Source organism: Balaenoptera acutorostrata, chromosome 6 (assembly GCF_949987535.1).
Source record: "Balaenoptera acutorostrata chromosome 6, mBalAcu1.1, whole genome shotgun sequence".
In the NCBI taxonomy this organism is placed as follows: Eukaryota; Metazoa; Chordata; class Mammalia; order Artiodactyla; family Balaenopteridae; genus Balaenoptera; species Balaenoptera acutorostrata.
In genome coordinates, this window is record NC_080069.1 from 72,307,777 (window position 1) to 72,332,300 (window position 24,524).

Below are 24,524 nucleotides of genomic sequence, written 5' to 3' on the forward strand. Positions count from 1 at the left end.
TGTATAGATATATACAGATATATCTATTCTTCTGTTGTAACTCTGTTACTTTTAAAACCACTGTGTTCTCACAAAATTTGGGTGATGTTGGTGATGCGGTTAAAGCTTATCCTGAATAATTTCTGAGTTTTTCAGTTGAAGACCTCCTCAGCAGTTAACAGGAAAGACAGAGATTTGATTACGTTGGTCACTGTTCTTCCAAAGTCTCCAGTGGCCCTCTATTGCTTCAGGTGCAACGTCGAACCTTAGCCTGGCATTCAAATTCCCATCATCTGGATCAAGGCTTTCCTGTCAGCCTTATTCCTATTCCTAGCCCCTCTTCCATCTCTTGTCCCATTATTCTTCCATGGAGGTTAATCTTCAGCCAAATCAAGCAACTCCATCGTTTCCAAGCGTGCTGCAAAGTTCCCACCTTGGACGTGGTCCACCTCAGGGCTTTTGCTGAGCTTTTCTGCCAGCTCAGAGTCCGTTCCTTTACACACCCAGCCCTCCCACTGGCTAGTGAGCTCTTGGAGGAAAGGGCGCTTGATTTTTTCATTTTGTGCCTCTCTCCTGCACAGCACGTGTACCTTGCACATTCTAAGTATCCTGAAAAGAGCTTGTGGAGTACATTAAAGTAGCTGATCCAAATGGCAACTTTTCAGGAACTGTTTCTGATTTTCTTTGTTTGAGAAGAACAGGCAAAGTGAAGGCTCAGAAATGAGAGACATAAGCAGCAAGGGTTCTGTATTGTAGGACAATCCTTAACTCTTCTCTCTCAAAGCAACATCTATTTGTCTATCAAGAGATTCATCTCCATCTCTCTGGGAGACCACATTCATGAACACCTCTAAGGATAGGGATTCAGTCTAGATGAAAAAGAAATCTTCAGTATTGCCATTTGCCGGTGGTAAGTGCTCATTAAATGCAGACTCCACTGAAGATTGATAATGTGTAAGCTTTCAAGGTGTTGTCAGGGAGGGGACACTTTCTTTCACAGTTTCTCCACATTTACTTAGGTAAAGAAGTAAGACAGTTGGATCCAGGAGAAAGCCAGAAAATGGAGAGACAGAATTGAAAGTTTAAACCATTTTCTTTTTCTGATTGGGAAAATGTACTCTTCTGGTGTTTGATGTTCCAAAGAGATTCCTTCAGCAAGGAGTTAAGGTTAGATGTGGCCCAGTGCCTAGCGAGGTCCAGTGGGAGGCCAAAGGAAGGCAGTGGATGAAGCAGTGTGGAAAATGTTAGTTCCAAACTTTAGTTGTTCCCCCAGGATGGGCCCCAGCTCTAACGTTTACCCTGTGCCTTATAATAGCATTTGGGGAATCATTAAAAGCTTTTGGTATCACTGTTTTAATTAAGAGTGAAAGTCCTACATGGGCCAGACACACTGAGACTCTGTTACGAGTGGTCACTGGGGAGAAATGGAATGCCAAGTAAATGCAGGCTCTTGGCTACAGAGTCCTAGAACCCCTTATTTAAAGCATGTTTGGAAAGATTACTTCATCTAGCCAGGACAGTGAACTTGGTACACTAAAATGAGAGGTGGGATGTTCTCTCGAAATCTGTATCTGTATCCATATCTGTAACATTTTTGTCCATTGAAATACTGGAAAACATAGTCAAATGATAAAAGAGTTTACATTTCTTGATAAAGATTACAAAAGTGTGCTGACATTGGATATGTGAAAAGCTAGACTTAAATCTTAGAATATGACTTATGACAGCATCTGCCACATTTGGAGCCTTAATTTTTAAGCTTCATCCTCAGATGCCTTGCTTATGTAACATACGTGAAATGCCGATATCTTCTTTCAAGATTGTGCAACTGATTGCTTTATTGACAAACAGTACTTTGAAAGTACACTTTCTTCAGGTTATTCTACCTCTCCTCACCTTTTATGATAAACAAAACAATACTTTTTTCAAATCCCTCCCTTCATTCATTATAATACACAATTGCTGAATGAGCAGATTCTGTAGCCCAACTCCACTCTTTGGAGCTTTGGAGGGGATCCAGGGATATTTACTTTAAGTACAGTACAATCTTACTATAATAAAATACTGTATGTGAAACATTTCCCAATAACTGCTTACATTAGGATGCTACGTAGTTAGCCATTACCAATCTACCCAGGGTACACTATATCAGAGAAAACACTAAACTTTAACTGTTTCCTCCTTTGGGAATCTGAGAGATCACTTTGCACAGATTAATGTGTTATATATTCTATGCTCTGTAAAAATGGCACTTGAATACAGATTTTAGTATGCTTGCCCGTTGTTGATAGCTATGCCACAAAGACAGGGATACAAACACAAACATGTGATTGTTCTACATATATTAAGAGAACACATCGGTATGCTAAAAAAAAAAAAAAGTAATTTACGTACAACTTTGCACGGCCCAGCAGTACCACGTTCAGGAAATACCTCCAGAGCTGCAGACACTAGTGTGTTAATGCCTTTGATTACTTTCATATGGTACACTTGGAACTGTTAAAACACAGCTGCCACACATCAGAAGGTACTAGAAACAATCTGTTGGACAATACAACAAAATGGCAGTAAATGAATTTCAGAAATACCCCATGCTAGTTACTAGGGGGTGATTTACATAAAAAAGGAAAAAAAGCAAAAATTTTATAAGTGCCAAACATATCAGGAAATGTCCCCAAAAGCCAGTGGTCTTTTTGGTCTTAAATATCCCTTCAAAATATCCCTCTGCTATATGCTTAGTGGAAAAAAAATATGTATAGACAACCCCCAATATTGGTTAATATAGTCTTTTTCCCCTCAAGATTATTTTGTTTGTTAATAGCAAAACTTAACAGTTTTGGAGGACCAATTATTATCCAAAGGTAGAAAAGTCACCTTGCTGGGACAAATCTCAGGGGCTGCATTGGTTTCTATCCCCAACTTCTAAGTGCTGTGACAGCTAATCTAATGTAGGCAGTTACCTATTCTATTCTTAAAATTTTCCAATGAAGATGATTCAGCAGCGTGTCTTAGAAGCTCATCTGGTGTCAAACTAGCCACCTAAAAGGACTTGGAAAATATTAGACGCAACCCCAGTGGGTATGCAAAATTGCTAAAACACAAGACAGGAACTTGAATTCTGCCTGAAACGGAGTCTCCTGTTACAAATATCTTTAAAGCAGGCACAGTTTTGATGATCAGAGTTTCCTCAAAGTATACAGATGGCTTTAGTGTTCCTATAGAGTAGAAGGTTATCCTACACACTGCTGATAGATCACAAATTCTCATTAGTGATGTGTCGTTTTAACAGCACTGGGTTATCAGAGGCAAATTCCAAACAGTAGAGACATCTTATGCTCTAGCAAAATGAATGTTAAAGTATTGATGTGTGGAAAGTGTTAGTGTACAAATATGTTAGAGACATGAATTTGAAAATGATCTGTCAATGCATATAAGCAAATTATATACTAAGTTTGAAGCAGAAGTTTTCCTGGTTCTCATTTACCTAGAAAATGAGTAAGATAAAGAGTCTAGAGATACTGTTTTTCATGTTGACCTGTAGTGAGTAATTCCGCCCCCCACCCCACTGCAGAGAAATTGCCAATGAATGTTTAAAATTAATTGATTCAACAATTCTTAAGGAGTACTTACTATATGCTAGGGAATGCACCTGGGAATAAGACAGACAAATGTCTTGAATTTTTGGGTACCTACACTTTGTTGGAGAGAGACAGGCAATAGACAAGTAACTAAAAAAAAAAAAAAAAAAATCAAACAAGATAATTTCAGCTAATGATAAGTGTCATTAAAAACATAAAACTACGCAATGTGAGAGAGTGTCTGTGGGGGGAGAGAAAGCCTCTCTGAGGAAGAGGAATTTAAGCTGAGATCTGAATGACAAGAAGAAGCCAACTTTGCAAAGCCTTGAGGGAGAACATTCCAGAGAGAGGAAACAGCAAATGCAAAAAGCCTCAGGTAGAGCAAGCTTGGCATGTTCAGGGGACAAATAAGGCCAGAGAGGAGTGAGGCCTGTTCATGACGGGAGTGATGCATCTTTATTTAAGCGGTCTGCATATTTTTGGATTTTAGAGTTTGAGCTCAAAAAGGTAATAAGCCCTTTTTAGATACTGGAAACCATTTCTGATGATGGATATAATAGTTTTTGCCTGTTCTCCCAATTGTCAGAGAATAAATGTGTTTTCTCAGAAGTAAGATCTATGATCCCCTGGGTTTTGCTGGCTCTTGCTGTGGTTTGTGAAGGCTGGATGCCAGGCTTCTACGAAGTCTCCACCTTCCTGTGCAGTCATCTCTGGAGGTCCAAGGTCACATATGCTCACAAATAAACCCATCCCTTACCATGAGGCTCTGTGATCACCTTCTCCTACAGTCGTGGCTGCTTCTATGGGTACTGCCCCATCTGCTGGCCCTACTGAGCCCCTAGGCCTGAGGTCACCTCTGCTGGGTCTGGCTCCTTCACTGCCTTGGGACAGCACCAGCACCTTGAAAAGGCACCAAAGACCTGCACCTCCACAACCCCCTGGAATGCCTTAAATGCCAGGGATTTCTACAAAGTAGGGAGGAATGCCCCCTTTTGTGACACTGCCCTGGTTAGGGGCTCACAAACACGGCTGCTTGGGACCACTGTCTTACAGTTCAGTGACAGTCCTTTCAAGTCCTACTGACAATGCCACCAGTTTCCTGTACCCCTACCACCAGCTTCAGACTCCTACACCTGTGCACGGGGTTCCAGCCAGGAGAGCAAATGCAATGGCGATCAGCTCTCTGCTCTCAGAACTGTTCCTCTCCCCTAACTGTAGATGCTTGGTGTCCAGCTCTCTGTTCCCCTGTATTCAGCTCTATCTTTGGAGTCATTCAACTATGAGTTTGATAAGCCCATTCTTTCCAATTTCCCCATATGCCAGACATGCCAGATCCCCAGCAGTGGACCTAACTTTGTCTCAGTTTGCTACCCTCCGCCCCTCCCTGTGTATCCATGTTATCTCCGTCCAAGTCTCCATCTCCTCTGGGTTCAACTGCCAGGGTCACTCTCACGGTGGAGCCCAGCAATGCATGAGCTTGCCCTTTGCTTAGGTCCCTGGAGCAGCTTATGGCAGCCAGGATACCTGAGGACCTTTTAGCCTCTCCTGTGAGGAGATGACCTCCATCAATTTCAGGATCTTTTCCGGGCCTGCAATAATTTTTTTCAGTCATGGATATGACATTTTCTGGTTCTAAAAAGTTATTTTCTGGGCCTTTTGTGTCCTTTACGACTGGCAGCTGTTTGGGGCTGCAGAACAGTGCTATGCATATACTGTCGGGCCAGATGGAAGGGCTAATTCCCCAGGCTATTGCTCCAGCCACACATTCTTTATGCTTCAGTTCAAGCGAAGCCTCCGGCTCAGACCTCCAAAAGCACATCCTTCCAGATTTACTCCTGGTTCTTAACACGAGGTACATTCCACGAACTCCTCCTCACAGCGTGTCAGGTCCTGGTGGGCTGGGCCATAGGGTGGTGCATTTTGTGCAATGCACAAATGCATGGAGGGATGGGCAGCTGTTCCCTGCCTGGCAAGCTGTGCCCCAGTGAGGGGCTGTCAGCCCGAAAAAGGTGTGTCTCCTTGCAAATCAGCTACTCAGAGAGGCTGCCGTTTTTTGTAATTTGCACAAAGACACTGTGCTGCCCTGACAGGTGTTGGTAGGAGTGGTTTCTTTCTGCATCCTAATTGTATCATCTGGGAGCTGGCCTAGAGTTTCCATTGTCTTTGTTCTCCCAACAGTTCTCGCGAATTCCCAGAGATAACACAGACCATCCCCATGTCTCTTAAAAGAGCTTATCATTCAAGGCGCTGGGGTGGCTCCTACTTCAGGTACCCAAGGTGGTAACCGAATTCTCCAGTGGAAGAGATCTTCATGCCGGCACCTCAGCCCAAGAAGTGGGCACGCTTGTGGTCCCACAACTAGAACGGGGAGCATTTTCCCATGCCCTCCAGAAACCCTATTGAAATGATCACAGTGACTTTTCTTTGAGGAAGTAACCCAATGACCGGCACAGTCCATGAACATTGATATGCACCTCCACGGCATCAACCGCCTAGCGGCTTGCTGAGACAGTGCTCTTGGCTTGGTGCGAGTTATATCTGCATCAGGAATCTTCTAACAGGACAGGAAAAGATGCAACTCTTTTTGATAAGCTCGTCACCACCCACTAAGGCAAAATTCTAGCAGGTTCTTCCCCTTCCCCCCAAAGTTTTCAGAATCTTAGGTAGTATAGCCAATGAATTCAGAAGTCAGTCAAGTTAGTTACCATGCTTCACCTTTGTTTTTGTTCTTCTGATACAACTCTCTAGGTCCTGCGCTTGGTGTGTGGACCACGTCTGATTTCTACCTCTACCTCTTCCACTAGATGTGGATACATTCCTGCCCATCCCAATTGCCTTACCCAGGGGACCGTGGCCTCTGATGGGCCCAGCTGCTGCTGCTTTGGCAGGCTACCACCTCCATGGCCCCTCCTCCACCAATGCGCAAGTGCCCATGAGATGCCACAGCTGTTCAGAATCCCCTTGTGAAATGCGGCGGAATTGGTGTTTTTCTTTTTCTTAGACTTCTGTTACACTAGAGGGTTCCCAAAGCAATAACGCATGTGCTCTGACATCTTAGAATGGATTTCCTGAGCAGCCCTATCATTTTCACTTATATTATCCCAACTCGCCTCAGGACTCAGACATAGGGTAGGGGACTAGGCCAGGAGCTAATCCAAGTGACAGATGCTCTGATGTATTCATCATCACCCCTCCCTGGCTCTGTTCCTGACTGAGCTTGTGTTTGGTTCTCTGTTCCATTTGGATGAGGTCTGCCTAGGCAGCTCCTTAGCTCGTCATACAAATCGACTTATGGCAGCCCCACCTTGCCTGTCTGCCAGACTCACAAACCTCCCCCCGCACCTCAGACCCAAGTACATATATTTTCCAATAGTGATTAGGTCACATATGTGTATATATATATATATATATTTTTTTTTTTCTTTTGCTATCACTCTGTCCAGTTGTTTTGTAAGAGAATTTGAAACATTAAACCACTTTGGCAATTTCTTAAGTGGCAAAATATATTAACGAAATATTCCATCAGTAAGCCTCTTCCACATCCTATTAATGCAGTAATGTCTCAAAAGTTTACAATTAGGATTAATTTACTTGACGGTTAATGAGGTCATCATGAATCAAAAATGTGGAGTAAAACGTTAGTATACTTCTTCATTTGTATTCAAGAATATGTATAGTGGATGAGACAGTAAAACATCTGAATTTAAATGTAAGTTGTAATTGTTTCAAGAAACTTAAACTCTATTATAGTTTATTCCTAGTGGTGAATGTACCACTGTTCTCACTTGGGCATTTTGTACAGGTGCACATGTGTGGGTTTCTGTGTCTAAGCTTCAGAGAACTTTAACCACACCCTTCAAAAAAATAAAGCATGCTGAGATTTTCTAGGTTATAGAAGGGCTGTTACATGAGAGAGGTGATCTAGAAAGGCTTCAGTGCTTGTGTTATTGGAGAACAAGTTTAATGGATTGATAGATAGGTGACTCAGGGTTAGAGCGATGGTTCCCAACATTTTAAAAAAGTATTCTTGATCCGACTCCAAGATTGCTGCCAATCTGAGCATATATAAAAGTTTTCCTTTCAATGTGTAAAACAGATACCCAGTGATGTTGTGGAAAATGTTTAACAACTGGCTCTCCAGGAAGGAGGCACGGTGGGGAAGGGCAGATTTGTAGCGTGTGTGTGTGTGTCTATTTCCATGGTGTAAATATTCCCATCATCTGGGATTTCAAGCTGCCAGCGTGATGTCTCTGCACATGGAGCTGAAAGAGATTTGCAGGCGGACACAATTATACAGTCTTTTAACTGCACAGGTACAAGAGGCGTCACAAACCTCAAAAGCAGAGGTAAGAGATAAGGTAATAAACTAATAAGAAAGTGATGAGTTTTGAATATTAACTACCTATGCTTTTAATATAAGTGGTTTAATTATGAGTTGATTTAACAGAATTTGAACAATGGCTGTGTTTAACAAGCAGCTCACAAAATGCTTGAAATTTTAACAACCAACCCTTGAGAACTGGTCCTAGATGACTTTGGCACACCACCACGTATACCCGATCGCTCAGGACTTGTAAGACCCGACTTTAGAAATAGGAAGGGCACAGACGATGTACCGTGCCACTTTGTACCGCTAACACTGGCAAATAGAGGTACTCCATCATTTGTGGAATGTGCCAGAGTGGCCTTTTGTTAATAAAATCTCAATTAATTAGAGTCCTTTAAGAAACCTCTCAGTTAACTAGGTTTTCCTTTTATGTTTTAGAAAGAGAAATGAGTTGTAATGTTGATTTAGTGCCTGCTCAAAAAGGTTTCTAAGTCAATATATCAATTAATTTTTTAAAGATATTTATCTCAAAGAAGGCTTAGGCGTTGACATTCCTTTGTAACAGAAAAAAATAAACAAACAAACAAAATAAAACAAAAGATAAAAGCGCAAACCTCAGTCAGGGAAGTTGTCTGGACAGCATGTTCTGGATCAGCAGGTCTGCCCTGTCCGGGCTGGACTGAGAATGGTCCCCTGTTCCAGGTGGCCTGTCTCCAGTTTGCCAGCAGACGAGTTGGGCCTGCCACGAAGGGCTCTTCCCAAACAGATGTGCAAGTGCTCGGCTGAGGCAATCACATCCCTTCCCTCAGGGATTTGAACTGCAGGAAAGAAAGAATTTGTCCAGTTAGTGATGAGAGGTGAAGTTAAAAAGAGGTCATGAGGCAACACCTGGGCCAGGTAAGTTATAAGTAGAAATCATGAGTAAGCAGAGGACAAGAGTGCTGTGCTAAGTAACGAAGGAGATATTCTATAAGAGGGAAAAATGATCAGCTTGTCCCCAATTGACCTAAATCCTCGTCAGCTGGCCAGTTCCAGACCATGTGCAATCCCTTTAATAAACCAAAATAAAAATTAGGATACACAGTGCTCACTGTATCATAGGTAGAATCATAAATGTATGTAAAAAGGCACTGAATTCAGTCCTAGTATTAAGTTTTTGCTGGTATTTATTGTGTAGATCCTTATAAATGCTGAGCAGAAGAATGGACAAATGTTTTCAATGGGAACTTCATAAATGAGGCAGAACATGCTTCACATGGCCATTTCTTAGATTAATTCTTAACTGTAATAGGCTTGTATTATTAAATAATTCAGAGAAGACATTTTACTGGGAACTACGTATTCATGGTTCAGGTATGCAGCTTTTCGAGAATTCAACCTCAAATAAAAGTCAGAGAATCTCTGAGTCTCCTTCACATATGTTATCAAAGGCAGCTGTGTGACAAAATTATAAATCAGATTTCCTATTTCTCACATCTTCTATAGCCTGAGCTAGGATTCAACACAATTACTGTTGTTTTTCTGGTGATAACAACTAAGCAAGGTACTACCTTAAAAGAAAATGTCAGAAACGTAATATTTCCGTAGATTCCTGTAACATGCAAGGTAATTTTGTTTACGGTCTCCCATCGGAGCCTCTTAACTTTAGGAGATAGGCAGGTATTATAATCCCCATTTTTCAAATGAGAACACTGAGGCTCAGAGAGAAGGTACCTTACTTTTTATTACACAGAATATGGGAGTTGGGACTTCAACCCTAGTAATGATAAGAATGATAGCTAAGATTTACTGAGCTATAATCATGTGTCAGGTACTGTGGTAAGCATATATTATTCCCATTTTATGGATGAGAAAATTGAGAGCTCTCTTAGCCCAAGTTGCTATCAAATGAAGAGGTAAAGTTTTAAAAATGCTGATCTTAAAATTTATACGTGTCTTGGGGAGCTTCGAGTGAGTTAGTAGTTGAAAGTTAGAGAGTTAGAGAGTAAAGAAAGCTAGTTGCTTAGGGCCTGGAGGCAGAACACCAAGGTGAGTTAGTTCAGGTAGGGACAGGGAGTCCCAGAGAAACATTATCTACCAGAGTCAGGCCACTTAGGAGTGACTGGAGAATGGGAACCTGCCATTTCTCCAGACTGAGAAAATACTTCCGAAAAAGGAGACTTGCTAATGAGGTACTGGGTGGAACCCGGGGAAGAGAGATGCAGCAACCTGGACTTTAGGAGGCTATGTGTATGGTGCCTTTACCCCCAGATTGAGAGAATATCTCCTGGTTTTCCGGAATGCATAGGCTCTCCCCTAGGGCTGTTGAAAAGACTGAGTGAACCAGATATTCAGCCAAATAGAGGACAAACAGGAAGAGCCAGTTACTGAATTAGACTGAGATACTGGGGTGTCAATGAATATTTTGTCTTTGCTATAAAACTATCCATCTGATTACAGCTTGGACCTTCAAGACTTGCTTACACTTCAAGAATTTAACCTCAGGCCCTACGTGACTACATGTTGCAGAAAAGTCCCTTGACTGGTGGCAGTTAGCGTCACTAGCAGTGAATTCTGCTAGTAACTAGCAGTGTCTTCTGTTTTGGGATACCTGAACTGGCTTCATCATTCCCTAAAAAGAAAACACAACAAGATGACTTTCTAAGGCATTTGGGTCAACCAAGCATTTGTTGTAATGAAAGACATCCTGGGGCTTCACAAACATTAAGTTTGGAATCACCTCTACATCATTTCCAGAAACCTACCTATATCCTTTCGCTCCCACGGCTACGGTCTTTTAGACTGCGAGACCAGCGTAATCTTATACCTGAATTACAGCAATCGTTTTGTGACACATGGAGTTCCTCAGGCTTCCTGCCACCCCCGCTTCTCATTGTCTCTCGTGGATTTCCCCCTGTCTCAAGGCTTCAGTTACACGAAGGAACTACATCCCCATCTGCAGGCCCAGGTCTCTCACGGGACCTGACTTCACATCTGCTAACTGACCATGCTCCCTTGCATAGCCCACTAGCATCTCAGACTCAATATGCTTAAGACGGGACTATTATCTTCCTATTCCCTTTGCCTAAACTGACTGCTCAGACATGCCAGATTTGGGTCACTGCCTTTCTCTTGCACAAGCCAGAAGTCTTGGGTGTTATCTTCCAGGCTTCTCTCTCCCTCACTGGTATAATGACTTAGTATGACCGGACTTCATATGTCCATGTCCACCTCTTCAGGCTAATGCACTCTCTAAATGGCAACAAGAAGGAGCTTTCTAAAAATGCAGATCTGATCACATCCTTCCTCCACTATAAAAACTTCTTCATTGCTTCCTATGCTTTCAGGATAAAATGACAACTCCTTAGAGTGATAAGAGGTCCTTGCGCATGTAGTGCCTGCTATTGCTTTCCTCCCAGCCTAACTTTCCATCACCTCCATACCTTTAACTCCTTCGTGTGTGCTGCTCCTTTGTGTGCCTGAGCCTTTGCTCTTGCCGTTTCCTTTGCTAGCACCTATCAGTATCACCTGCCACTTCTTTGACTCATATTATCTTTCAAGTCCCAGCTTAGAAGTTGCCTCATCCAGAAACCCTTCCTTGATTCTAGAGACTGGGGCAGGCGTTCCTTCTGTGATCATACACCGTTAGTACTTACTACAGTCCGCTGAGATTGAATCTTTTTCCTCTTTCACTGGGCTGTAAATACCTTAAGGCAGGTACTTGTTTATTCCCAATTGCAAAGCAGTGCTTAGCACAGTGTCTGACACAGGGTTGATATTCCCGTTGTTTATACTATGCACACTGAATCCAAAATACCTACCTATCGATTGAATAATAACGACATCAATATAAATTCAGTGAGTAAATGAAGCCTTATTTTAGGTTTCCCAAATGCATTCTACTAATATGAAGGGAGTTGAGAACTGTTGCATATCTTCTTGTAATCTTTTGTCCCAGAGGCATTTTAATGGAAATTGAGTCATTCTTTTCAAATTCACTTCCATTTACTTTACAAAATGACTTCAGCACCTGTCTCATTCTCTCTTTCCATACCATTTTTAGAGGCTTTAACATTTCTGTTAATAACTTGGTTCAGACTCGGCCTCAGGCCTCAACCACACCAGCTGCCCATACCAGAGACAACACAATTATGCAAAACTTTTGCACGTTTGAGATCGGAAATTCTGACCTTTTCCCTCGGAAACACCACCTCCATTTCTTCCATTCTCTCACCACCAGAGTCAGCATGTCAAATGCCTTCTGGCTCCTTGAAGCTTTCCAGGTTGCGGAATCCAGATCACCTGTTGAGTCACCTTGCTTCTCTGGGATGGACCTTGCAGCCAGCCATTTCAATGATATGTTTGCTATCAAATCCAAATCCCTCATTCTCCTTATACTGTATCATTCATCCATTATGAATGACTTCCAAGAGGGCTTTCTCTTCTCACATCCTTAGACTGCTACAAGCTGCTGCAGAAAATAATGAAAACATGCTGATTAGGTCAGTAAATGTTTTGTGTAATCTCATCAGCTGGACCTTAACAGAACAAAGCACAATAAAAAAGAATCTCTTTGATTCATCTTGTTGTTTACACCCTATCGAACCCATCACAGCCGCTCCAAACCCTCTCCCCTCTTTAAGTCCCCAGCAGAGGACTTTCCTTACTTTGTTAGAGAACTTTGTCCATAAAGCCATTAGAATCATTGGGCTAGATTTCCACTTATCACCCTTCCTGTTCTAAAATCTTACCAATGGAAGAAGCCAAGCCGTTGGGAAGAGAGGTTCCAGGAAAGAGATGGAAGCTGAACCTGATTGAGAGCAAGATGACTCCTTTCCTGAAAATGAGAGAAAAGGACAGAGATAAAAAGGGAAAACATGGGGAAATATGGAGAGAATTTGATGTAGAAAAAAGTTGAGTTTAGATAGTAGACATCCAATGTCCTCACTTTCTCCAAAGAGATTTATTTGATAGAAAGATTCTTGGAGTGGCCATTGGAAGACTTGCTACTTCATTTCATTTTGCCTCAATATCTCCCTCACACAAACAAAAGAGTTGAACCTGGCCTCTAAGATGTCCTCTAGCACTAACGTCCTAGGATTCAAGCGGACCTTCTGAGCATCACAAAGGTTCTCCATAGAGGCGTGTAGGTAGGTGGTACAAAAGATGTTGGGAATGTGTAAGGGCATTTTGTGGTTATGCAATGACAGAGATGCCTCCTTGGCAATTAGTGAAAGGGAATTGACAATGTGCAGGATCTACTTCCACAAGAAAGCATTGTCCCCTCCCCTCAGAAATGCTGAAGGAACCTCTTCACACTACTGCAATCACACTGTAGAAATTCCGAAGACAGGGATCATTCATTCCACTTTTTGAGATCTCTTGGCAGTGACTCTTTGGGACCAGCTGAGTTTGTACTAGGTGATCAATAAAGGCTTGTGAAAAAAATTCCGTGTCCTTGCAAAGTTGTACATAATGTGAATTTTTGTAACTCTACTGATGATTTCCCATTGACATACATTTTAATTTCAGAGGCGCTTTATCTTTGCTTCTGATTGACTTTTAATTGGCAGTGAGTCCTAACACAGAGAGAGCTCAGTTATTAAAATGGAACCCTGCAGGGAATCCATTTGTAAAGCAATAAATCCTTTTATAGTGTGAATAATCACCCATTAATTGATCTGGCTTGTAAATTTGAATTTTCAGATGCTACTTTTTTTTTTTCCTTAAATGTGGGCACAACTATGGTCTCCTCATTATAACCTTAGAGTTCAAGAAGGGTCCAACATGTATGACAGTTTTTCTATTTTACAACTCAGTCCTTTTTAGTGACTTCCAGGCTTTCCCTTCAGTTAATTCCTTTTATAGGAAATCTTGAACAATTCTATCTAAATAATGATTTGTTGCTTGTGAAACTATTGGTCTGCTCACTTTTTTTTTTTTAAATACATTAGAGAAACTATTTGTCTCCAGGGGTCTCTAGGCAACTTGCAGATTTAAAAATCCTCTTCATTCCTAGAGGGTTTCCCTTAATATAGAAAGATTCTATTCCACCTTTTACCATTTATGAAATGGAGTCACAGAATGGCCAGCAGAACACAACTACACAAGTGTCTGTGGCTGAGATGACAACAGAATTCAGATCACCTCACCTCTTATTAAAGAATGCATCATGACTACAGAATATTTTCTGAGTTCTGAGGAACTGTATTGAGGATGGCTTTCTGGGACTGACAGGATACTGTTCTGAGAAATGGTCACTTCAGTGAGTCACTTCGGAGAGTGGTCCAGGTGTCTGTCTGTATGGCTGATTCTAACAAATTCCATCCCTAGCCTATTTTCCAGAAATGAACTCCATTACATTATGTTTTCCATCGGTAAACCCAAGCTTGATAATATTCCGTCCTGCTGCTTTGGGTATTATAACAGTTCATGCAGAAAGTACTGGATTAGCCTCATCACAGATGATGATGGGGAATATAAATGTGCACAGAATATTATTACCAATAATTATAGAGGGAATATTTATCCTAGTGTTCAATCCATGATGCTCACAGTGTAGGTTATAACGAAAAGAATCTCAGATGGTTTGAAGATACCTGTTTCTGAAGTAATAGTACCATAGGGGTCTTGGGTAACATTAATTAACATTTAGCATAACTACAGGAGGGTTTTTTGTTTAAGGTTGCTATGGTACACTTTTTTTCCCCGTTTCTATTTCAGCTTTTTTTCCGCCCCTTTCAGATTGACACGGGCATCATTCTCTATATTTTCCTTCTATTATTCTGTCCTTGACTTATTAATCCATCATTTTACTTGGATGGATTAAAGTTTCTCTAATGTATTTTAAAAAATGTTTTCAAATGTTAGATATGAGCTGTGATATTTGTCTTGGCTAGCAAAATAAATGGGATGTGAATATTCACTCAGAATGCATCTTTCTTATGTTCTTTTATGTCTCCAAGAGAAACCTGGGAGACACGCCTCCTTCTGACTTCATTCTCCTCTGACTAACCCCCTCCCTATAGATAACATAGCATGATCCTGAAAGCTGGTTAATTATTTCCCCATCCAGATGGGAGGGGGAAGCAAGGAGGGAACATAGAGGTTCATCAGAAAAACAGAAGTGATGCTGCATCAGCACAGAAGCCTCTCCACCCAAAGAGAGTGGATTACAAGCTAGAAAGAGACAATAACATTAAAAGCAATATTTCTGTCATGAGGCCTTCTCAGAGCTGTGAAACTAACCTGCTTGTATTTTTTTTTTCCTACAGCCCATAAAAGGGATCACAGCCAGAAAATACAAATCCCATAGGCTGCTATTATGCTGATGACAGTGAAGAAAGGGGGAAAATTGTTTCATTGCTGAATCGCAGATATAATTATGATATTTTATATATTTTGCAGTCTGTACCAAAGAGTTGTATTAATATCTACTATGCCCTATAGTGGGAGAGAAGTTAGCACCTTAGTGCATGGCATTCAGGCTCTGATTTTGCTAAGATTGAATCCCCCTGGCTATTTACTAATATGAATTTTGTAGTTAAAGGAAAATTCAGAAGCAGGTGATAATGGTTGCATCTCTTGCAGGACCAGCTGATTCATACAAATCATTTGTACCAGCACAGGGAATGAAGCTAATTGCACTTGGACAATGTGTCTTTCACTGCCAAGATCTGCAGCCCAAGTCTAACTGCTTACTTCAGCCAAAGATGGATACAATGGGGCGTTGAGAAAAATTTAAATACGTAGCCGTAGTTCACAGGAGATATGTGTGCGAGTCCATTTGTGGGGCTTGCAAATCAATGCAATTATGACGAAGCAGTTGAAACTCCTGTTAGTGAGGTCATCTGACAGTCAAGTATTTGTGTGTTGGAAAAAGATGTAAAAAGGAAAACAAAAACAAAAACCATCTATCATTACTTTCAAATGTAGCTCAGACCACACGTCTGGGGTTGGTGATCCAGTCCATACCTTATATTAAGAATTAAGTATTCCTGGTGAGCAGTGAGCCAATAAATAAACAAACAACATTTTGGGAGATGTAGAATAGACAGGGAAATAAAATGTATAGTAATGAAATATTCATAACCTTGCATTTTATGGACCTCAAACACTAGTTCCATGATTTACACTATTCCTGTATGCAGTAGTATGGTATCTGCTGAACAATAATAAAGATGGCATTAGAATGTTACTGCCTCAGTGTCACGGAGAAGGGAGGATTAATCAGTATCGTACAGAAGCTGTAAACTTGAGTAAATAGAAGCACATACAGGTAGTTGTGCTACACTACACACTTTATGGCTGGCCCATGGAAATGGAGGAGATGAGAAATACAGTCATTATGAAAATGATGAGTGTCAGCACTCAGCTTCATGGAAATACCCATATTACTCTCCCAGTCTGTGGTTGCTCAGGGGCGCTGGTACAGACCAGCTGCTCCCAAGAAAATGTCATGGTTATGATTGCACATTAAGAGTCACCTGTCCAAAAGATCTCGGCCCACCTGACTCCTAAACTCAAAACGCTGTAGTATTCTGAACTTGGTAGTCTCCTTATGTAGGAGACAGGAGGGTCTGTCTGCTTTTGCCCTTTGGCCCTTTTTGCCCTTTGCCTACTTGTCCTCCAGCTCCAGGCAGGAGGGACGTGGAACTGCAGATTAAAACCTGGGGGCAATAGACAAACAGCCAGACCATCTTGCTTCAAAGACTATTTTGAATATTCCTGCTACATACCTGTCTCTCCATTTGAGAGCTGACCTCAAACCCCTGGTATTTATCTTGTCCCAGATTTCAGAGGCACAATTGTGCGGTCAACCCGGTCAGATCTTCTGCTCCTGAGTCCTCCTCAGCAGAGCCATTTGCTTCCATTTTTACTGAGGGATTAAATAACACACCTCACTGGATGCTGAGTATGCCCTTTGCTGAGATGAAATTATAGTAACAAAACATGGCAATGCTCCCTGAAAACTACCAGGTTATCTTTGCATTTTTCTCATGTCTTTCACACTTGGAAGAACCCTATCGGTCACTGGGACCCTGTTCTCTAGCCTCTTCCTTCTTGAAGTGAACAAAATTAATTAGCCTCAACATGCCTCTAAAGCATGAGCCCGATACTCAGAATATATCCACTAAATTTCCTATGGTGCAAACTCTAACGATTTTCATTAAAATTTTAGCATCTATCTTTTGATATTTACCTTGTTATGGTAAGTCACCATTTCTTTCATTTGCCTTAATGAGACAACACTGGAAGCCAAATTTCCTTCAGTTATATATTGGGATTTTGATGAAAATGACTTAGCATGCCTGTATTTCTTTTTAGACTTATGGGATATACTTACTGTTTCGGGGCTGAAGGCGCACTTACAAAATTTTTTGAGTGAAGAAGTGATCTATTCCAGAGAGAGGCAGAAGCTATACTCATATTGGTGATAAATATGCATAATTAACAAATTAACTAGGAACGCTGGGGACTAAATTGTTTTTACCCTTTGCTCAATCCTCTATTTTCATCGCTCAGAACTGGGGAGATAGTGATGAGCAAAGAGTAACGACAGTAGGTTCTCAGGAAAAGTTGAAGAAATGAATCAATGAATTCCACAGTCCTGGTGAATTTTTCTTGCCCCTACATGTGATGAAGTTGGCTGTCATCTTGTCACAGAGAAATTAGTTCAAGATGGGATATACTGTTGTCATGAGTGACTTAGTAGGAATTTTGATCTTAATTTAAATGCAGTGTTTTATTGGATCTCCTGGAAGGATACTTTTTTCCAGGACATCCCTCTTTTTCATCATCCTTGTGTCTGCCTCTTCTGTGTGCTGCAAGATTCTTTCACTTGGAATCTTCAAGCATATTCTCCTCTGTCACCTACTGAGGAGCAAAGATGGAACTGAGGAAGCCTTTGCTCAATTCCAGTGGTATTTTTTTAGAATTTTCCTATCTTGTGTGTGTTTATCACATATATTTTATACACATGCGTCTCATACAAAAGATTAAAAAGGGAATACAAAAGAATAACAAGGTAATAAACTAAAGTTCTGTGACGCTGTTGCCTGATTCAGAGTCTTTTAAAAGAAGAAAAGCTTAGGATATTCTGCACTTTTAGAATCACCTGGGTCAGATGATTCTAAAGTGCTTTGTAGATATTCACAATGCTCAAAGATTAAAAATGATGGAGGGTAAATACATCACTGAAAGTAATGACAGAATCCATCGTCTACCTTGGGAAACAAATTAGATGAGTTATCTCATTACTTATGAAAAGCAACCATTGGTGAATCATGAGTATCGCCTGAAACATGGACTCTTCCTTTGGGCTGTAGACTTGGTTCCGAACCCATCAAGCTGGACAGATGGTCCTCGCCACACAATCCTGCTAACCTGTTCATTCAGGCTTTTATACTCCCTGCAAATATTCCCTAAAACAGTCCTCAAAAGGGGTGTACTGTATTCTAAAACCTAATAACAGTAGCTTCCCAAGTGAAATTTTAAAGATAGTAAGTTGCAAACTCTACCTTTGCCTTTTCTTTCCCCTCCTGCGGGCATCCTTGTAAATGTCTCACTCTATAAAATTTTGGTCTAAGTTGGATAAAACGTTCCTTCCCAGGGTTCTCTATTTGTTAATAGAAAAAGAGCTGAATTGTTGCTACTGAACTTGCTGTGAAGTGCTTTGACTTCAGGTGAGCTCACATTCAGCTTAGCACGGCAGTGCTGTGATTTGGGTCATAATTAAAAGATTTTACTACAGAAAATGACTGTGCTGTTTGTACATTCCTTTCATGTCCTTGAGGAAGAACAACATCAATCATTTATTTGCCTTTTATATGATTTTTTTAAAGGCAGCATAGTGAAATAGAAAGAAAACCAAAGCCAGAAAAGATAGACCTAGTTTCAAATCCTGGCTCTGGCAACTGGGAACTCTGTGACTTGGGCATATGACTTAACATTGTTGAGCCTTAGTTTCTTCAGCGGTGCAGTGGGCCAGGCAGGGTTCCTATTGATTGAATTCAATAATATATGCAAAGCATCTGATATCTTGTAGGCATTTATTTAATGCTGTATATCGTTATTATGCCCTCTATTCCTTCCTTCTACATTTCTATTTCCTTCAATATTGCATTCCTCTGTGAAATGGCATGATTTTGCCAGGCTCTAAACTACCTGATAAGAAGTTATGAGAATTAATGACACCACTGAGCTCATTTCCTTTTCAGTCATGGAATAGTGAAAGGAGTCCCCAACCATGAAGCATTTTCCATTTGTCCACAAAAATGTCTCCTCTCCATGACCGATTCCAACACTTTGCTCCTATCCCTATTTGAGCCACAATTTAAGTAAATACTGTATTGCAGTCTTTGGATTAGATGACTCTGTCCAGCAGATTTGAAGCTCCTTGAGGGAGGCTCAGCTTTGTTTTTTTTCCACAGACAATACCAGATATATTTATTGACTTTGATAGAGAATGCAATTAGGTGCTCTCATGGACTTAGAAGAGGAAAGAAAATGCATCCTAATTCACCCTCCATTTCTGCTTGGCAGGGGTACATTGTTCCATCCAAAGATATAATCTTCATTGTGCAACTTTAAGAAAGAGAAAATGGTCCCTACCCTTCTGCTCACATTAGGAGGCACCTCGAGGAAATTCCCTGGGGTTCCCTACTTACCCACCTCCCTAAGGATGCTGGAGGGGATGTGTTTTCCAATTCCTTTCTTCCCACCTGGAATACTACCTTCAGTAAAACCAGGAAAAAAAGAAAGGCAACTAGGGCTTCTATGTCTAATTACAGGTTTTATAAGATTTATACATGGCCTTTGAAGGGATGGTAAAGAAAAACAATTGCCATCACAAACTGTGGTGAAGATATGATACAAGCAGGCTGTGTTCTTTCAAAGACCTTTGTAAAGAGATCGTGGGGATGTGATCGTGCAGCCATGCTCTTTCTGTAGAGGAAGAGAATGATCGCAGTTTTTGCTTTTGGTGAAACTGGGAAATCAGGCTCTTACTAGTGAGGTTCCCCAATCTCCCTCCTTTTAGGTATAGTTTTACAGTTTCCTCATTTGTAGGGTAAGGAAAATGACAGAACTCACCTCATGGGTTGTTGTGAGGACTGAATGTGTTATTATAGGCAAAGCATTTCGATAAATGGCCTGGCACAGAGCAGAAACTCAAATACAGTTAGCTAAAAGGCAATAACAAAACCCTCTAAACCCATGTGTAGGTACCTCTGTGTGCCAGGTACATTTAGTTGGGTGGTGGGCATTAAAATGAATGGGAGGTTACTGGTCTTGAAACTCTCATTCTAGTAGGAAGAAAGACGTGTAAGCAAATAATTATGGTGGAGCATTTGCAAAGTGGTGCACAATCATTTTTGGTGGGATAGGAATTTTGGAGCAGTTTTCTAGAGAGGGTAATAACTGTGTGGGGCTTTGAAAGAGTAGTCGGTGTGTTCTAGGCAGAGAATGGGCAGGGGACAAGAGTGGTTCCTTGAAGAAGGAACAGCAGAGCAAACCTGGATAGATGAAGGGACACTGTATTCTGCAACAGCAGCTCTCTGACATCACTTGAGTAGAGGCAGTGTCCTAACTGAGTAGGACCCTATGGGGCCTTCTCAGAACAGGACGCCTCCCACCTCTGATAAATGTCCTCCACCTGCTTCTTGCCTGTAGAAAAACTTTAGCCTCCTAGGCCTTCCCCAAGTTCCAAAGAGTAAATTTAATCAGATAAGTGAGAAAATGCAGAAAGAAAGGAAAACAGTCAAGCAAGACAAAATAATAATAGTTTAGCCATTAACAAAGTCAAGGACTTTTAGTTCCTCCTCAAGGGCTATAGATAATACTCCAAGCCATGTCCTTTGAGCTGTTTTGCAGATACTGAAACCCCCACCAAGTGGAAGAAGTTAACTGTATGCTGATCACAAGCATGTGGACCCCAGACTGGTTGGAACCAGAAGGTTGATGATGTTGGCTCCTGATTTCCTCATCACCAACCAATCAGAAGAATGTCCGTGACCTGATCACACACCCCATAACCCCCCTCCCTCATCCTGTCTTTAAAAACCTTTCCCTGAAGGCCTTCAAGGAGTTTGGGCCCTTTAAGCACTAGCTACCTGGACTCCTTGCTTGGTGCCCTGCAATAAACACTGCATTTTCCTTCACCACTACTGAGTGTCAGTAGATTGGCTTTACTGCACTCGGGCAAGTAGACCCAAGTTTGGTTCAGTAACAGTGTGGCTAGGGCAGGGGTGAAGGATGCAGAAAGTTTAGGCTGGGGATAGATAGGTGGCAACACCTGCATCTGTCATGCTAGACTTCATCAGTGATGGGCTTCCCTAAGAGGCTTCCAAGCCAGGAGGTGTCATGATCACATAATTAAGCACTCACTTCTTATTGTGTTCATGTTTCATTTAAACACTCGGGGAGAAACCATCATAGCTAAGAATTGTAACTAACATAGACATGGGGGGTTTGTGGTCAAATTCCCCTCGCGCTACTAATAATTACCCTGTTGACTTGAGCCTATTGCTTCGAATCTCTGAACCTCATTTTCGTCAGGGTTTTTGGGAGATCTGAATGAGATAATATCCGCTAGCGCTTTGTGAAAGATAAAGGAACAGGGAAACATGCCATATTAATTGATGTCTACTTTAAATCCTTTAGGGACAAGGAAGGCATGAATTAAATTGAGCATCATGGTCCCTCTTACCATCCCAATGACAGAGGGCTGCATCCTTCAGAGAACTGATGGGGCCAATGTTTCACGCCCTCCTGCAAGAAAGGAAGTATGGCCAGGACAGGGAAAAGGCTGAAGGACTATAAAGCTGAATGGTCTTGCCTTCTGAGGATGTGGGATTTTCTCTAACCTCTATTTCTTCACCTTCCTTTAGAGATGACACCTACTGTGCAGGTGCTATTGATATTACTAGGCCTGGAGCTGATCCACATGCCAGGCAGTGTGGGACCATGGCTAAGAGGGTTGTCTTAGAGTCAGACACATAGGTTTGACTTCTAGCTTATTTGGTGACTATCCTTAATTTAGCTAATCTAAGTCTCACCTTGCTCATCTGTAAAATGGAGAAAACAGTAATACCTATTTCATCGGACTGCTGTCCAGATTAACTGTGGTCACATAGCACAGTGCCTGGTTCACAGTGAGCACCCAGTAAATTTGTCATTGAATATACAGATTAAAACAACTGAAATCTGAATTGCTCTTTAATGGTATAACCCCAGTCCCCAACTAGTAAAAGGCACACTAGACTTGTAAACTTAAATATATGCAGCTCCAAAGCTCCCATTTTTTTCTCCTATACGATGCTGCCTCTCCTGATATGTCACAGACCTCAACACAAAAGTACAGCACTGGGATAAAAATGAGGAATTGAAAGTGAGCAGAGATGATGTTTCTAGATTGTCTGTCAAGTTTAGCAAAATGTGTAAAAGTAAACAAGCAGTACTAAGACCTGAAGCTGAATTGCATGTTTAAAATTCTTCCTTTTTAATAATCTAAGCTGTTATTAGCAGCGGATAAGAAAACACTCATTTAAAAAACTGTATAAGATTTTTTTTACCCTGATGCATTTTTTTACCTCTGATGCAATGTACATAGTATAAATAAGTAATGTAATCAAGTTTATCTTTGGAAGAAAAAGTTAATAATCTTACTGGAGAGTTGGAAATAAATGGTGCTCTTATTGCATTTATTTCAAATCACACAAATCAAACCACCTCAAACTGAAACTACGTATCAACTGAATATTTTGAATTCCTCTGTGACCCTTCTTACCTTCCCAGTTGCCCTGGACATGCAGAAGCACCTGGGAAGAGAAGCTGCATGGGATGGGTTCAGGAGCGAGTAGGAACCCTCACATCTGCTTTGGGACTTCAGAAGGCACCAGCATCCATGGACTTGCAGTGGTGGTGGTGGGGGGGGACCCCAGGTGGTTGGCTTCAGCATCCAGGGGCCCAGAATGGATTATACCACTCAGGTCAGTGATGACAAATGGTTGACAAACCACAACAACTGGATGAAAAAGGAAACTCACTGGGTTTGTGAGTCTGCAAAAAAATGAGTGAATTGTGTATAAGAGAGGAGAGAGGAGACAGTCAGAAACCAAGCAGAGAGGGGAAAGGGAGACATAATGGGCAAGAATAGAGAGGAAACAGAGGCAATGTGGGTCCCCGTGGGCCTCTGCTGGGTCCTACCACTGGGAGAGTTTCCAGAGGTCATGATCAGCTGCCTGTGATGCTGATGACACATCCACAGTCTTTATCCCCTAGATGAGTTTTTTTTTCCCCCCATATCCCAGATTCTGTGCCTCCTTTTCCACACTGGGAATCTAGGATTGCTAAACCAGAGGAAGCTGGAGGGGCCCCTTCAGCTCTGAGCTCTGTGTGCCTCATCATTTCTCATTCTGACTGAGGGCTCAGCTCTTCCCACGAGCTCTGAATCTCTTCTCCTCCTGCCTTCTCTTTCACCCACTGTCCCTCCCTCTAATACTTTCAGTGTCTCTCTCTCTATCAGCACTTTCTTCCCAGTCTTTAAAAACACGCAAGTCTCTCCAACAAAACAAACAAACTCGAAAACACGTTCCTTCAAGTCTACCCTACGTACCCCACATGCCTCCACCCTTCCTTTGGGAAGTCTTCTGCGACACACGTTCCCTGTCCCCTAAAGACCCCCCTCCCCTTCGGCTGCGTTAAGGGTCCCTCCCTGTGTTCCCACAGCACTCTGTGCGTCCCTGCATCATAGCACTTTCACATGGTATCATCACGGGCTGTCTTCTCTCCTCTCTCCCACGAGTGGTCCATAAGTTAATTCAGGAACAGGGATGTCTCTTTCAGCTCTGTATTCCTGTGCTTATCACTATGCCTAAGGCTTAGAAGATGCTCAGTGTACTAAAAGTTTTGTTGCATACTTGTTGTAATAGTCAGGATTCTTTGAGGAATGCGATTATGAAGACTGAGAATTTTCAAGATCTACAGTCAGCAAGCTGGAGACTCAGAAGAGCTGATGGGATAGTTCCAATCCAAGTCCAGGGGTTCTGAGAACCAGGAGAGCCAACAGTGTAAGTTCCAGTCTGAGTCTGAGTCCGAAGGGTAGGAGAGGCCTGATGCACCAGCTTGAAGACAGGCAGAGAGAGAGAATTCTCTCTTATTTGGCCTTTTTGTTCTATCCAGGACTTCTAAGGATTGGATGAGGCCTGCCCACACTGGGGAGGACAATCTCCTTTACACGGTCTACTGATTCAAATGCTGAATGAGTAGAACCCGTCCCATAGACAAACCCAGAATAGTGTTTAACCTTGGGGTCCAGCCAAGTTGACATCACGTGTGTCCACCATATTTTTCAATTCCCATTGCAGGTTCTATCTTCTTCAGGAAAACATTAGCATCACAGATTTCAGAGGTTCCTCCCTTCTCCAATTTCCTCCAGTGCATATTATCTACACTATATACTATAAGACCTGATGACAGCTCTCTTCTACTGTTCTGCGTTTCATGAGCAAGCAGAGTGCTTTATAAAATGGTAAGCTCCTTGAAGGGAATTAATTACCATGTGACATGCTTTTACCACACTCTTCATAGTACTTGATTTGGAGCTGGAACAGAGGAGGCAATCCAAAAATAGTTATTCAACTGTATAAAATTGAAATGTA

General features: G+C 41.7%; 1 long non-coding RNA gene across 1 annotated transcript in view; it reads right to left on the reverse strand.

Annotated features, from left to right (window-relative positions):
- Window positions 1–12,619: 12,619 nt before the first annotated feature.
- LOC130708442 (uncharacterized) overlaps window positions 12,620–24,524 on the reverse strand; it is a 244,789-nt gene continuing 232,884 nt past the window's right edge. The window contains exon 4 of the long non-coding RNA XR_009008653.1: window positions 12,620–12,700. This is a non-coding gene — a long non-coding RNA (uncharacterized LOC130708442). The remainder of the gene's footprint in view (window positions 12,701–24,524) is intronic.